This window comes from Podarcis erhardii, assembly GCF_964252035.2.
Source record: "Podarcis erhardii genome assembly, chromosome: 8".
NCBI classification, from domain to species: domain Eukaryota; kingdom Metazoa; phylum Chordata; class Lepidosauria; order Squamata; family Lacertidae; genus Podarcis; species Podarcis erhardii.
In genome coordinates this window covers 70785578-70801544 of record NC_138499.1, presented here as the reverse complement: position 1 = coordinate 70801544, position 15967 = coordinate 70785578, and the positions used below count along the sequence as shown (strand labels likewise).

The 15967-nt window shown below is 42.9% G+C and overlaps 1 long non-coding RNA gene across 1 annotated transcript; it reads left to right on the top strand.

The window, feature by feature from the left end:
- The first annotated feature begins 1692 nt into the window (after positions 1 to 1692).
- On the top strand, positions 1693 to 11389 carry LOC309348248. Its single transcript, XR_014159307.1, has 4 exons — positions 1693 to 1771; positions 4948 to 5124; positions 7403 to 7478; positions 11275 to 11389. It is a non-coding gene; the product is annotated as an uncharacterized lncRNA (long non-coding RNA).
- The last annotated feature ends 4578 nt before the right edge of the window (positions 11390 to 15967 follow it).

Below are 15967 nucleotides of genomic sequence, written 5' to 3'. Positions count from 1 at the left end.
TGACCAAAGTGAATTTTTGCAGAAACTGGTTTCACCCAAGATGTGTGAATATGTGCGAGCAGGTGAATAGTGATTATTACAGGGGTCTTTAGTTTTTCAGAGATCAGAGATTATTTATATTAGCACTTCAGGTGAAAGCCAGATTGTTTATTGATCAGTTTCAGTCAGAAGAGAGCAGTAATGTGATTCCTGTGATCCCAGCTTTATCTTAGATATTATCATGAAACGCTCAGATCCTCAGCATGGATTTTGTTGTTTCTTCTGATGTTTGGAAGCAGTTCTAAATTTATTGGGGAAATGATGCTTTCCTATAGGAAAAGTAGAATATGCAACTGTTGTAAGTAGTAGTACTTAGACAGTGGATTTGGTTATTAGGTAACACAATTGTTTCTGCCAGCCGTCGCTTTGTTGTAAGAAAATCTGGAAGTCTGGGAACATGTGGATAATGGAAGATAGTACAAAATTATATAAAACAGCACAAAAACTGGGTTCAGCCTGAGGTCACATGCAATAACCACCAATTCTTGAGTGGCATGGTCCTAAGCAGTTGGGGAGAGATGTTTCTTTAATTCAAGGGGAGTGGGGAAATCACAGGAATTCAATGAAGTATGAATGGATCCATGGCCTTAATTCTGATCACAACAAACCTGCAACATAGGTCTTGATTATTTCCATTCCACAGAATGAGACCTGGGCCTTAGAGATAGTGATTTGCTAGCGAGAATTCAGCAGGGGCTGCATCCAGCACAACTTTCTGTCTGCTGAATCACAATTGCTCTTGATCATGAGATCGTAAGGATGGGACAATCTGTAAATTTGAGATTCTCTCCATTTCTCATCCCTTCCAATCTAAAGTGGAGGTCTCTACATTTCTGCCTTTTTCTTCCTTTTTTCCAAAAGGTCCTCATGAAAATTCACTGGCACTTTAGTGTGTACAGTGGTACCTCTGGTTATGAACTTAATTTGTTCCAGAGGTCCGTTCTTAACCTGAAACTGTTCTTAACCTGAGGTACCACTTTAGTTAATGGGGCCTCCCACTGCCACCGCCACCGCCGTGTGATTTCTGTTCTCATGCTGAGGTAAAGTTCTTAACCTAAGATACTACTTCAGGGTTAGCGGAGTCTGTAACCCATAGTGTTTGTAAACTGTGGTGTTTGTAACCCGAGGTCCCACAGAGATCAGAAAACAAGAGTTGCTATGTTGTCGGGAGAGGTCACTTTGTGGTTTGCATGGAGAAGCCATTTTCAACAGAGCCCAGTGATGGAACCATGCAGTCGTATTGAGGCAGCACTGGTTGTTGAAATTTTGTGCCCCTAACAATTTCGTGCCTGGGGCAACTTCCCCTGTGGCCCACCTGCACCACTCTGCAGTGTTGCCTAACATACATTTTTTGCAAAGCAATTTCCTCTGTGTGATGCATTTTCCTATGTTACTTTTGCTAATATATGCATTTTATGCGGACTTTACCACAGTATATGCATTTTTGTATGCATGACTTGGCTAGAGAACTGCACTGCAAGACATGGAGAAATGCAAATTCTGAAAGAGAGCTGTGTTTCAGTTCATGGATTGTTTTGGAAAGTCGGAATCAGGGAGGTTCAGCTTTAAGGCAAGCCAAGGGGGTACCGTAATCCTATAGCAAGCTCCATGGAGATGAGCAATCTAGAATGTAGTGGATCACTGGCTCAGGCAGCTGGGTCAGGCTGGGCCAGCATTAAGCCTCCAACCTCAGCTCAGCTGAAGATATGCTAGCATAACTTGCTCATCCCAGGTCATGAAGCTGAGCTGAAGCTGGCTGAACTGAGGTTGGTATAAGTCCCACCCACCCCCACCCCCGGGATACTTTTGGAGCATGGCAGGGACAGGATCAGAGCAGGAAGTGACTTCAGCTGGATCCTAAGCCTGTTCATCTTGGTCACATGATGTGGCAACCCAGCAAATTCCACTATTTGAAAGGCTTCTTCCTCCTCTGCCAGGTTTAGGTAGGGTTGCCATATTTCAAAAACTGAAAATCTGGACACAAAAGTTGTTGAATTGTTGGGGGGCAAAGTTGTTTATCTTTTTTTTTAGCTCCCCCCCCCAGCTATTTTTTAGGAAATTTGCCAAAATCTACACTTCTGACATGGGTTGACATATGTCCTGGACATTTCAATGATTTCCACCTGGACCCAGCTATTTTTTAGGAAATTTGCCAAAATCTACACTTCTGACATGGGTTGACATATGTCCTGGACATTTCAATGATTTCCACCTGGACACTGCTTACAACAGTTGGATCCCAGCTATGAAATTTCGGACATATGGCAACCCTAGTTTAGGCAGAGAAGCAGTGGAAGCCCCACTGCTGATTGGGGTTTAAATTTCATGTAATTTTACACCGGCATGATTTACAGCTTCTTGTGCATAGGATTGCTCCATAAAGAGATTTTCTTCCACGTCCCCAGTTCATGGAAGGGGAATTGTCTATGGCTTGTCTCTTGAGTCATATGGCATTATTATTCTTCAGCCCCAAACACAACGAGAAGCTTCAAGAAATAGGAAACCACCCATTATGCATGTGATTTTAAACCAAATTGTTAGATCAATTTGTAAACTACTTTAGGAGACAGGTTTTCCCTCGAGGGCAGTCTCTCCTATGGAACACACTGTGTGGCAGATAACCTGACAGAATAACTTTGAACACTTGTCTGATGTAAGCACACCCAAAAGCCCTGCAGGGAAGCAGAGCATTTAGCAGGATTGCTATATCTGGAAAGGAAATCTGACGTGTTAAATTCCACCTTTTCGACGATTCACACTGTAGCTTCTTAGCAGGATGCAGAAGAAAGGGTGAAATTCATTTTGAATGAATAAGACATGCCTTGAATGAAATACTCTGCGATTGGTTTTGTGCGTGTGTGTTTAATTGCTTCCTATTCATGCCTTGAAACTAAAATATGACCAGAATTTGTAACTATCTATTAGAAGAGATTGGGAGTAATTGTTAGAGGAATCTTACTGTTTTGACACTGTGCTATTATCATTTCAACTCTTGTGTTGGTTGCAAAAGCGGGTGGGTGTGTTGTTTGTGGTGTAGTTTCATAAGTCACTTTCTAATTACAACTATCCAGGCAGAAAGGGAGGGGGGGTAATGTATAGATTGCTAGAGCATGGGGGATAAAATATAAATGAATCCTGATTTAGACCATAAAACATAATGATTAAGAGAAGAACCTCCATGCCTATATATTCTAAGAAACCACATAATGTAGGAGAGATGTATTCAGGAGAGATGTATTCAAAAGCAGCCAGGACCACAGGTGCTAAGCTGTTTGTATTTTCAGGTGAAAAGAATCTGAAGAATGATTGTTTCCATTAAAATCAATGCTTTTCAAAACAAACAAAAAACGAAAAAAATTTTTTAACTTATACTGAAAACAGAGCTGGCTAACAGGTAGAGATGCTTGAAGAATTTGATCTTCTCAAATTCCAATGCAAAACTCACCTAACCCAAACCTTCTGGATGAATGTGCCAACTGGAATGTCACTGCCTATTGAATTTTGCACATCTCCAAATGTTCAGATGCAGTTCTTAGATCAAGATACCTTTTAATAATAAAATAATAATATGGATACATGGATATATATTTTGAAATAATAGAAATGGATAAAGGAGTGCCCTGCAGCAGGCATGATTGGTGTCCCAATCCTGCCTGGTCCATAGTGTTCTCTGTAGGGAAGCCACTTGCAAACCAGCCCCTGCGCACATGAGGTGGGCGTGAAGCCCGCAACCCCACCTCCTCTCCAGTTCGGAAGTGGCTTTCTCAGAAAGGAGACTTGGGAGATGGGCTTCTACCTTCTCTCAGCAGTCAGGGTAGTCCTGCTTCTTCAGGATAGTCCTGCTTCTTTCCACAAGGTTTTCCCACCCAATGCCTGCCTCTCCTTCCTGCCTGGCACCCTACCCCCTGACAGCCACAGATTACTCAGGTAGCTAATCCTACACTTGAGTAGGAACCTGGCAGAGACACATGCCCAACCGCCATGTTCCCTCCCTCCTGGCCGATCATTCGGGAGCTACAAAAGCTTTCTTCTGCCCGAACATCACAGCGACCGATGCCAACAGACATTTGCACACTTAGGGATCCACAGAGTCTTTGCAGCCTGCAGCATGGCTCCCTCTCTCTCTCTAGCATCAGACAGCAAAGAGAAAGAACAAAGGACAATAGTCCCACTTGACAGAACACAGTAACACAAACATCCTGTCTCCATCACTTTCCACTCTGTGGAGTCAAAACATATACCATCATTTGATAGACAACAATCCCATGACTGCAATCATGGAGCAGGAATTCTAACACCAACCTGACTGGTACTGAACTTGGTTGTGCTTCCCCAACTCATCCAACCCCCCAACCCCTCTGAATATGCCTGATTTGGCTCAGGACCCTGTTGAATCTGGTGCACACGTTCCTGTTAATTATACTGCAATACTTATCACGAAGCAGGAAAAAAGGAAAAGAAGATAGCCTCCTATTCCTGTGCACAGTGATCTCGGTAAAAAAAATGTGGTCCACACACATTAAATGGGAAAAAGAGACATATTAGCATACTGCACATTAAATATAATGGGCAGTTTAACCCTGAAACTGTTTGATGGGACAAGACTGATACGACGGCCAATGCTTTTAAGCTGAAAAGAGAAGCACTCTTCACATAAAATCTTGCTTGGCCTGGATATCAGCTGCCTGTTGCCATGATCAGTTTCATTTGGTCAGCACCAGTCACTAAAGGATGTCACTGATCATGTGCAATAAAGCAGTATTAGGTCCTGAGCACATCTGGGATTAAGCCATGGACTCGACTCCTTTACTGAGAACTCATTTTTGCCAGTCAGGTCTGATTAAAGGCTGAAGAAACCAATTTCAGCCCACTTTACTTTCCTGTGTTTCTCATTGTTTATTTCATTAGGACAGTGTCTGGCCCTGGGACTCTGGCGCTGCCTAGCAGGAGATGCCACAGGCTCATCCCTTCAGTGATTGATTGCACTGACTGCAAAGCAGTATTGAAAACAGCCTCTCAGTTAAGTCGCATTTGTCAGACTTCTCTGCAAAATTCCTGCATCAGAAGCTCTGTGGAGGAATGCAGGTAAAGAAATGATTTAGAAACGTTTGGGAGCAGCAGAATGAGAATGAGAATACTGACATTTGGTTGAGAGGGGTAGCATTTGGTGCCAAAAATACACCCCTCAACAAAACCCTACATCAGAATGTCCTTCGTTGTCTCTCTCTCTCTCCAGCGAGTGAGAAACCAATCAGGAAACACATAGTGAGTGAGATAATATATCTACATAATCAATCATATCTGTTTCTGCAAATAAATGGAGGATCACACTGTTTCCTGTGTGAATGGGATGATGCTCCTTCTGCTTTGCTGCCATAGTTTCATTGCTTCTGGATCTCTGGACAGCAGGTGGCTGTTCTCAGTGAAGAAGCTTCCAGCTCAGCAATGACATCATTTCCCCAGGTTGGCCATTGGATCTTTCTGGGCAGAAAGGAGTAAAGGCTTCCTGGTGCAGCTGAGCCTTCCTTGAGCAGCTCCTCGACTTATGTAGGGTCCTTGATGGTTTAGAATCATGATCTTCCTGGGTTCTAGATCATGCTGGAAGCCTCCATGAGTGAAGAAGGCTTCCCACAAAGAGGCTGTGTGGAGAACAACAAAATCAGTCATAGGGGACAGTGCCAAGGAGCATGCCCTCACTTCCCTCACAAAGCATGTGATTGGAATCATGTGTGGGACAACACCTAAAAAGTTATTCACATGATGCATGGGGCTCATGGACATTGGGCTGTATCCAACCAAGTAATACTCAGAGCAGGGCCATTGAAATTAATAGAGCTACCGGTAAGTTAAGTATGTCCATTGATATCACTGAGCCTACTCTGAGTTGAAATTAACTGGATACTGCCAATTGTCAATACTACTATTGCATGGACAGGCGGAGTCCCCAGATCCCGAGCGCCCCCCCCCCGTCATGTGGAATAATGACTCAAGACAACATGCTATGGGATTAAATTGGCCACAACTTTCTTAAATTTCAAATGTGGGTAGACCTTGGCTCAGGCATTGGGCGTTCTCCCTCCCCAGTCCCCAGCTGGGGACCTAGGAAGCATCAGGGTTATCCAGTGTTTGTGGGGGGGATGGGTCGGCTCTGGAGAACATATGTTCAAGCAGAGATAGCCGCCCCCCATTACGCTGCCGCCGCAGGGGAGAGCAATGACGACCTTTCGGCGTACGGTCAAAGCCTCCCTTCAGAACCCCCTTTAACGGGGAACCCTGGTATTGCCGCTGCAAAGAGGAAGATGGACAAAAGGACTCCGCCCAAGGCCTGATACTGCCAAAGTTGTGACGTTTTGCTACGGGAAAGGCGAAACCTGCCAATGCAGGGAAATTCCTTTCCAGCCCTTTAACAGCGACCTTGACGTAGCAGCGCCCGCATACCTATGAAGGAAAGGTTAACCTGTAAAACATGTGAGGAAAAGTTAACCTGCAAAATAAGGCATTAACTGAGGGTGGGTGGGGTGGGAGAAGCTCTGGAGCCAAGTGAGGATTCCCAGGTAAGATCCTCCCTCTATTGTGTGGGCAGGTAATCCCTCCCCTACCTGGCCTGATCTCCTTGGCAACGCTTCCCCCAGGTGGGATTGGACAGCTGACTGGGGTAGGCGGAGACCTCCAGGTATCCCACCTGAGGAAAGGCAAAGCCAAGCCTATGCTGATGGAGCCACTCCAGATCCAGGCGCTGCGCGCGTCCACGCAAAGGTCGCCCCCTGTTTTATGCGGGGAGCGGTCACTACTACTTCTACTAATAATAATATCCCGCACATCTGGCTGGGTTGCCCCAGTCATTCTGGGCAGCTTACAGCACATATAAAAACATAATAAAACATCAAACATAAAAACTTTCTGATACAGGGCTGCCTTCAGATGTCTTCTAAAAGTTGTGTAGTTGTTCATTTCCTTGACATCTGATGAGAGGGTGTTCCACAGGGCAGGCGCCACTACCGAGAAGGCCCTCCTCCTGGTTCCCTGTAACTTAACTTCTTGCAGTGAGGGAACCACCAGAAGCCACTCAGAGCTGGACCTCAGTGTCTGGGCTGAACAATGGGGGTAGAGATTCACCTTCAGGTATACAGGGCCAAAGCCATGTAGGGCTTTAAAGATCAACACCAACACTTTGAACTGTGCTTGGAAACATACTGGGAGCCAGTGAAATGAATACATGCTGGTGGATAGACTTTTGCCAAGAACTCTTTCTGCAGTTGGCTCTCTCATGTCCTTTCTCTGTGGGTCATTCTTGGGGCTCTACCTGATGCCTATCCTGCCAGTGTAGCTGCTGATGAGTACATCCCATCTTTTCTCTTCACAGCTAAGGAGAAGAGATAATATTGCACCTAGCTATGAGATACTCATGGAGAGCAAATAGATCCATGCTGTCAACATTGGTTTGTATCCCATGCTTGTCCTGCTTAAAGTAAATGCATTGGATTACATTACCATGACTAACAGGTCCATTAACTTCAATAGGCCTACTCGTAGGACTAACATTAGATTCAACCCATGGTTTTAAGAAATATTTTGTACCGATGCAGGTGAAAAAATCATCTGAGCAAATTGAGATGCTAGACCAATGATGTCCAATTCAAATGCTGTGCTAGGACATATTTAGGCAAGTCGATACAATATGTGAAAATTTGGTTACTGTACACAGATGTTCTTGGCAGTCCTTTTGAGGACAGACTTTGTTCTTTTGAACTAGTACTTGATAGACCACCAAAGCTTCCATATGCTGACCTACTCTAACAAAAGCACAAAAGCTAAACATGAAAGTCAATCTTCTGGCTTGACCACTTTATTTATAGTACTTAGTTCAGCCTGGAGTCTTCTCTTAATATAATAAGCTTTGGTCATATTTCAGACACCTGTCTCTATCCACTTAAAGCAGCCTTTGCCTGATGGACACTAAATAGGTTATTTGCTGCAGTGCTTTTGCTGACAGTAATAGATATGGACAGGAGCATCCTTTATGAGGCAAGATTGAAGTTTTGGTCCCACCAGATTTGAGATGGAGAGTTGCCACAGCTCAGATTCCACCATTGCTATTAAGAGAGATTTCAGCAGCCAGATGGTTAGGGAGAATATTGAGTTTCATGTGCACTTCTTAAAGATTAGTGATTTGTGGAAGTGGATGCTGTTACCTACACTTTATCTGTGAAGTGAAGGTAATGCTCAATGACACAAGACCAAAACGTGTCTTATATAATGTGTTTTGTTTTATTGTGACTGTCATTATCCCCATTCTAATTTGTCCCATGAAAGTTTACAGTTTCACTTCCAGATGCTGCAGCTTAAATAGGATGCTATTGCATCCTACAATGATTTTTGAGACAATGGAGTGATTATATGTGATTCCTCTGCTGTGTCAATATGAACCTATGCAGAGGTGGAAATTATCTGGGACAAACCTATAGCTCAGAATGTAAAAGCAAATACTGTATGTCAATATGGAATTTATGCAATGACGTATCTAAGCCAGCGTTTCCCAGTCTTCTGAGTCTCTTTTTTTTATATATAATAATTTTTATTCAGTTTTTAAAACACATAATTAAAAAAAAACACATCACAAAATACAAACAAACATAAACAAATCAAACATAAATAAATTCATAATCTTATTTTCTTGTAACTTCTTTCAATCGACTTCCCCTTACCTCCCTTTCGCTGCATCCTTATTTTAAAATTTTTTAGCAACCCTTTAGTCAATTTATCCATTTAGTTCCCTTCATTAAATTCCCATAAATTTGTTAATTACAGCTGTAGTTCTCTGCTTCTTACCCCTTGGCATCTTAGCACTCCTCAATTTTACAACAGTTTTTAAGATATATTTTAAATTTCTTCCAGTCTTCTTCCACTGCCTCTTTCCCCTGGTCACGAATTCTGCCGGTCATCTCTGCCAGTCCCATGAAGTCAATCACCTTTGTCTGCCATTCTTCAAGAGTAGGTAGTTCTTGCATCTTCCAATACTTTGCCAGAAGAATTCTTGCTGCAGTAGTAGCATACATAAAGAAAGTCCTATCCTTCTTTGGCACCAATTGGCCAACCATGCCCAGGAGAAAAGCCTCTGGTTTCTTAGTAAATGTCCATTTAAGGACTTTCTTAATTTCATTATAGATCATTTCCCAGAATGCTTTCACCCTCGGGCAGGTCCACCATAGGTGATAAAAGGTACCTTCATTCTCATTACATTTCCAACATTTATTATTGGGCAAATGGTAAATTTTTGCAAGCTTGACTGGGGTCATGTACCACCTGTAGATCATTTTCATTATATTTTCTTTTAAGGCATTACATGCCGTAAACTTAACACCAGTGGTCCATAACTGTTCCCAGTCAGCAAACATAATGTCATGACCAATATCCTGTGCCCATTTAATCATAGCTGATTTCACCGTTTCCTCCTGTGTATTCCATTTAAGCAGCAAATTATACATTCTTGACAGATTCTTAGTATTGGGTTCTAACAGTTCCGTTTCTAACTTTGACCTCTCCTTCTGAAATCCTATTTTCCTGTCCTCTTTAAATGTCTCATTTATCTGATAGTAATGCAGCCAATCTCGAACTTTGGACTTTAGTTTTTCATAACTCTGAAGCTTTACCCTTTCACCTTCATATTCTAAGATTTCACAATATTTTGGCCATTTAGAATCCATATTAAGTTTTTTCACCCCCTTGGCTTCCATTGGTGACAACCACCTGGGAGTTTTAGTTTCCAGTAAATCTTTGTATCTGCTCCAAACATTATATAATGCTTTTCTAACAGTATGGTTTTTAAAACCTTTGTACACCATTGCCTTGTTATACCATAAGTATGCATGCCAACCAAAACAATTATCATATCCTTCCAAATCTAAGATGTCTGTGTTCTCAAGAAGTAGCCAGTCTTTCAGCCAGCAGAAAGCTGCTGCTTCGTAGTATAATCTTAAGTCCGGCAGGGCAAATCCCCCTCTATCCTTTGCATCAGTTAAAATCTTAAACTTAATTCCCCAGTCTTCTGAGTCTCAAGGCACACTTTATTTCTCTGAATTAAACCAGAGGTACACGTTAAAAGCTTTAGACGGCACAGGAGTAATAATTACTGGTCCTCACCCAAAGGGTCATCTAGTCCAAACCCCTTTGATGTATTGTCTGTCTCCATTTGCCATCTTGAATCCCTACTCTTCATGGAGCAACAAGAGATATCTCTGGGGTCATTCACTGCCCAGATTTTTTTCTTCTGCTTTGTTTTGATCCATGGATGATTTTCGTCCTCTGCTGCTACAGAGATGGAACTGTTTTAACAGAAATCTGATTTAGTCTTAATTTTAAAGGCAAACACTCTGAATTTGCACTTTCCAAAAAAAAAAAAAAAAAAGAACCCAAATACAGCTGCTTTGGATGTCATTAGACTACCACTCTCATCATCCCTGACCATTGGCCATGATTGCTGGGGCAAATTGGAAGTTGTGGGTATAACAACGTGTGGAGAGCTATAGGATCCTCACTCCTGGTTCAGCCAGTACTTCTGGAGCTCACAAACATGGTCTGAAGACAACAGTCAGTAACTGGTACCAAGAGACATGATAATGGCACAAATAGATGTCAATGTATAGCCCCATAAAATTAAATAGAGCTTATTCCCCAATAGATGGGTAGCAGATTGCAGCCTAAAATCACTAAAATAAAAGAGGTTTTCCCTCTTTGCGCTCCCTCACCATCCAAACGATTCTTCTTCAGGTAAAAAAAAAATTAAAAAATGCACAAGCTCTAACCTATAATATGCTAACGTTATATAAATACGCACATGCACTTCTACAGTTTATGACTTCATAGAAGAGTGCAGCTTCGAGCCTTAATAGGCAGTGGTATGATTCTCCTGGAAGAATAACATTAGTAAAATGTCATTATGTAGCTGTAGATGATAAACAGGGACTTCTTGAAGTCATATCCAGTGCATAATTGTGCAGACAGAAACAAAACTGTTTATATACCCACATGCGGCATTTTAAATATGTGTCTGACTTTCATTTTCCAAAATGCTCTCATTTCACACATCAAGGCTGCAATTGCCTGCACATATCTGCTCAGAAGTAAACCCCATTGTGTTCAATGGCGCTTACTCTCAGGTAAGTAAGCATTGGACTGCAGCCTTATACACTATAATTATACTTATGCAAACAATAAATAAAAAGCTTCATTTTCTAGGAACAATCGTCTTATTACCATAGATGTGTGCAAGAACTGTAAAATTGATTTGCCAAGATCTATTCAACCTTCCTTTAAAGGACACAGGAGATTTTCTTCGACAAGAGCACGGCGCGAGGTCACATTTGTTGGCATTAACTTACTTCCTTGTTGTGTGTACGATGGATCCATCCCTTAATCCTAGCCAGGATCCTGGAAGACTCTGATTTACAAACTAGTTTATCCCAGGTCTTCATGTGGATTAGCGAGATAACATGCACTCTGGGATGAAGACCCAGATAGTACTTTTGCTGTATGGTTGCATAGAACCAGAGAAATGAAAGCTGAAAGCTGAAAGCCTCTGATGTCTAATCTCAGAAATCCCCTGTATACAAGTACATTAACACATCATTACTGAAACCACAACAATGCCATTGGAATGATGCTGATATAGTGCAGCCTTTGTAAGCCAGAGACCCTCCAGATGTTTCAGCTATGTCTCCCAGCATCCATGCTGGTTGGGGCTGTTCAGATCTGTAATGCTTTAGCATCTGTAGGGCACCAGGTTGGGGAAAACCAACATAATGACAAATACGTGCATTTATATGCACATTTCCCTCTTACACATCAGGGCTGCAATTGCCTGCACATATCTGCTCAGAAGTTAACCCCATTGTGTTCAATGGGGCTTACTCTCAGGTAAGTAAGCATTGGACTTACATTCACTTTTTTCCATTCAGGTTTTGGGGGACTGCATGGCAAAAAACTGGGACATGGGTGGTGCTGTGGGTTAAACTACTGAGCCTCTTGGGCTTGCCGATCCGAAGGTCGACGGTTCAAATCCCCGCAATGGGCTGAGCTTCCGTTGCTCAGTCCCAGCTCCTGCCAACCTAGCAGTTTGAAAGCACGTCAAAGTGCACGTAGATAAATAGGTACTGCTCCAGCAGGAAGGTAAACGGTGTTTCCGTGCACTGCTCTGGTTCGCCTGAAGTGGCTTAAGTCATGCTGGCCACATGACCCGGAAGCTGTACGCTGGCTCCCTCGGCCAATAAAGCAAGATGAGCGCCGCAACCCCAGAGTCGATCACGACTGGACCTAATTGTCAGGGGTCCATTTACCTTTACCTTTACGGCAAAAACTGGAGAAGGGTGAATTCCATTGCATTGCTGTGTTTCATTTCTTGCATTGATTGTGTGAATTTGAGAAGCTCGCATAATGAACTGAACCCAGTTTCTCCCCCAGCCCTTCTCTCCTGTTCTTATAACACTGGGGGAGCCATTCACCCTCCCCCTACGCTTGAAGTAGATTCACCAGAGACCAGCCACTGCCATCTTTAGAAAGGGACATTAAAAGACACAGCATGGTAATTGACAAGGTCAAAAAAGTGTACAGCAGTCCTTAATCACAATCAGTACACAGAGCCATTCTGTAAGTTTTTCAGTAGGCATTCCATTCTCCCGATGAAGTGATTCATTACCTAAGCAGTTAGTCAAAATAGCCATTAGGGACACAATGTGGGTTGGCTTTTTCTGCAGTCCTTTCTGAGAGTTTTAAGAGTTCCAAGGTCTTGCAGTGGTGTGCAGAACAGCAACAAAGCAAATAAGAACTCACAGCATTTATAACACAATTTACATCCTATCTCACAATCGCAGAATTGAAAAGGAAGTTAGATGTCGTCTAGTCCAACCTCCTGTTTAAAGAAGGATCTGCAATGCAGGGTGCAACCACAAAATATCTAACAGATGGTCAGCCTCTGTTTTAAATATTTCCTATTTACCTATGAAGGTTGCTGGATTATCGAACCATTGCCTGTTTAGTTATAAAGCTGCAAAATAGGCTCATCGGGGTGCCAATAACAGTCAAACCAAGAGTCCTAATTCTGCTGCATGCAGACCTTTCTAAAGGTTTTGGAGCTTAATTAAGCAGCCTCTTATTAAGCATCACTTACTTAATGGTGAGAATGAATATGCCACCTGCAAGTCAGGTGAGATAGCACTAGACAGGTTTTCAGAGAGTCGACTGCCACTTGCTTTGCTGCTGCCTTCTTGCAAGATCACTGCACCATAGGACTGGTTCATTCCGCCCTGTTTCTCACCATTTAATTACTCAGCGACACCAAATGACTCACAGCTGGATCTGCTAACCACTTCCACTGACTGGCATTGTTTTTGAGGGGATGTGAGGTGATCTGGAAGTTCTGTCTCCAAGGACAGGTCCGCCATACTCATTTTACACATTCAGGTAACTGGCTGGGGTTCCAGTCAAAACACTGCTGCTCATTCTGAAAGATGTCCGTAAGGGAGAAGAGGGGTGACCTTGGCTGATATGTTACTTGATTAGTGTTTTCCAATATTTACCAAATAAAAGTGATTGCCACTAAAATGTGAACCATCCCTGTGTGAAAAGCGTTAGGTACTGATATATGTAAGCCATTCCTGTGAAGTAGAGAGATGTGGAACACCTCTTTTGCTATATGTGATATTTCTATAGGTGATACGTGATTTATCTTCTTTCCCACCCCTCAGGCTTTTGGGAGACTGCAGGAACTATCCCATGCACAATAATCTGGTGTAAAGCGTGCTGGTGTGAGTTAAATTGGTTTAAAGCTTAACCACACTTCCACTTCTCCTGTTGCTTTTCCCCACTGCTTTTCCTCGGGTTTTCTCTAGAGCAACGTTTCCTCCAATTTAGCACTAAAGAGCAGTTTTTCCCTGGGATAGAAGTGGACTGAGAGCGAAACAGCTGAGACCCATGCTTTCTATGCATGGGACAAGTAGAAGTGTGACCAAGCTCTAAGTTAACCATGTGTAAAGTTACATCAGATCCAAACCCTGCTGTTGCTGCTGTTGCTCTACCTAAACATGGCAGAGGGAAAACAAGCATTTAAAACAGTGTTCTGTGCCAGGTTGCCAGGTCAGGTAATTGAACTGAACAGACTTAGGATCCAATCTAAGTCCCCTGTCTCTGGTCACACTCCACCAAGCCTCCAGAATGCATCTTTTTGGGAACTTACACCGGCCTCAGCCCAGCCATCTTCAGCTAAACCAGGCTTCCTCAACCTTGGCCCACCAGATGTTTTTGGCCTACAACTCCTATGATCCCTGGCTAGCAGGACCAGTGGTCAGAGATGATGGGAATTGTAGTCCCAAAACATCTGGAGGGCCGAGGTTAAGGAAGCTTGAGCTAAACCCTGACAGAACAAGTTATGCTGGTATGTCTTCAGCTGAGCCAGGTTTGGGGCCCTAACACCGGCTGAACCAGAGATCTGCTACATCCTAAACTGCTCATCCCTGCAGATCTTGTCATAGCATTCCCCCCCAAGATGATGGTGTTGTTTGTGTGTGGGTTTTTTGTGTATGGGTGTTTGTTACTAGTGTGTTACCAAAGCTTCAAATTGTCAGGAGCTCAGCCCTACACTGGAGTAGGACCCTGGCAGAGACACAAGCCTGACTGGCATGTTCCCTCCCTCCTGGTCAATCGTTTGGGAGCTTCAAAACTTTCTTCTGCCCAAACATCACAGCGACCGATGCCAACCAACACTGGCACATTTAGGGATCCTCAGAGTCTTCGCAGCTTTGCATAACAGACCTCAGCAACTCAGCATTTTGGCTAATCTACTTTATTTACATATAAACACACAAGGAGCACTGCAACATGGCTCCCTCTCTCTCTAGCATCAGACAGCAACGATAAACAGAACAAAGGACAATAGTCCCACTTCACGGAACACAGTAACACAAACATCCTGTCTCCGTGACTTCCCACTCTGTGGAGTCAAAACATACACCGTCATGTGAAAGACAACAATCCCATGACTGCAATCACGGAGCAGGAATTCTAACACAAATGGCTTTGGGGGTTGTTTGGCTCTGTTTTTAAGGGTATGATGTATCTATGTTTACATTTTAAATGTATTGTAAGTTGCTTGGATATCTTTGAGTAACAAGTAAATAACAAGTCTAAATAGTAGTAGGAGTAATAGCAACAAAAACAACATTTTAACTTGTTGCAAGGAAAGACATGAGTGTAAGCATAATTGCCAAAAAAAAGATAAGCAGCTTCCTTTTATTTTGGGCACAGAGCACCGTCCTTTAAATCTCCAAAATCTGACACCAGTCCTCTGAACTCCTGTCATTTCCTCCCTACCCCTGTGGTGAGCAGGACGCCTGACATGAGAGAAGGAGGAAGAGAAAAATCAGAGACAGAATGGGTAGGGGAGCACCAGCTACTTCAACTGGAAATGTAAACAGTGATTCTGTGACAGCCATATTGGCTCCCTCTATCCTGCATTAATATTTCTGGAAACCCCTCCAGGTTGCCAATCTCTCAACAACAGCTGATTTGTATGAGGCTGGGTTTTCTAACGATTAGTCAGGTTAACAGTTGGATGAAATAAGGAAGAAGTGCTGGAGGTTTGCTGAGAATATGAGACACAGGAGGGAAGACCCACTGAGCAATTTTAAGTGTGATTTCCCCCACTCCTACCCCAAGTCATTAATAAATGTGGAGAATTTTAAAAAGGGAATTATGCTTCCTGAAGTCCTGAGGGATTTTGCTGCCAACTGTCTGAAAAGTATTGGCTTTTCTTTTTTAGATAAGCCAATTAAAAAGAGGACCAGTGGGGGAGGAGGGGAGGACTTTGCCTTATATTGAGAATACTAAACTGCATGCTTTTGTGGATTTGCTGCTGCATAATAATTTAGCATTTTGCAAG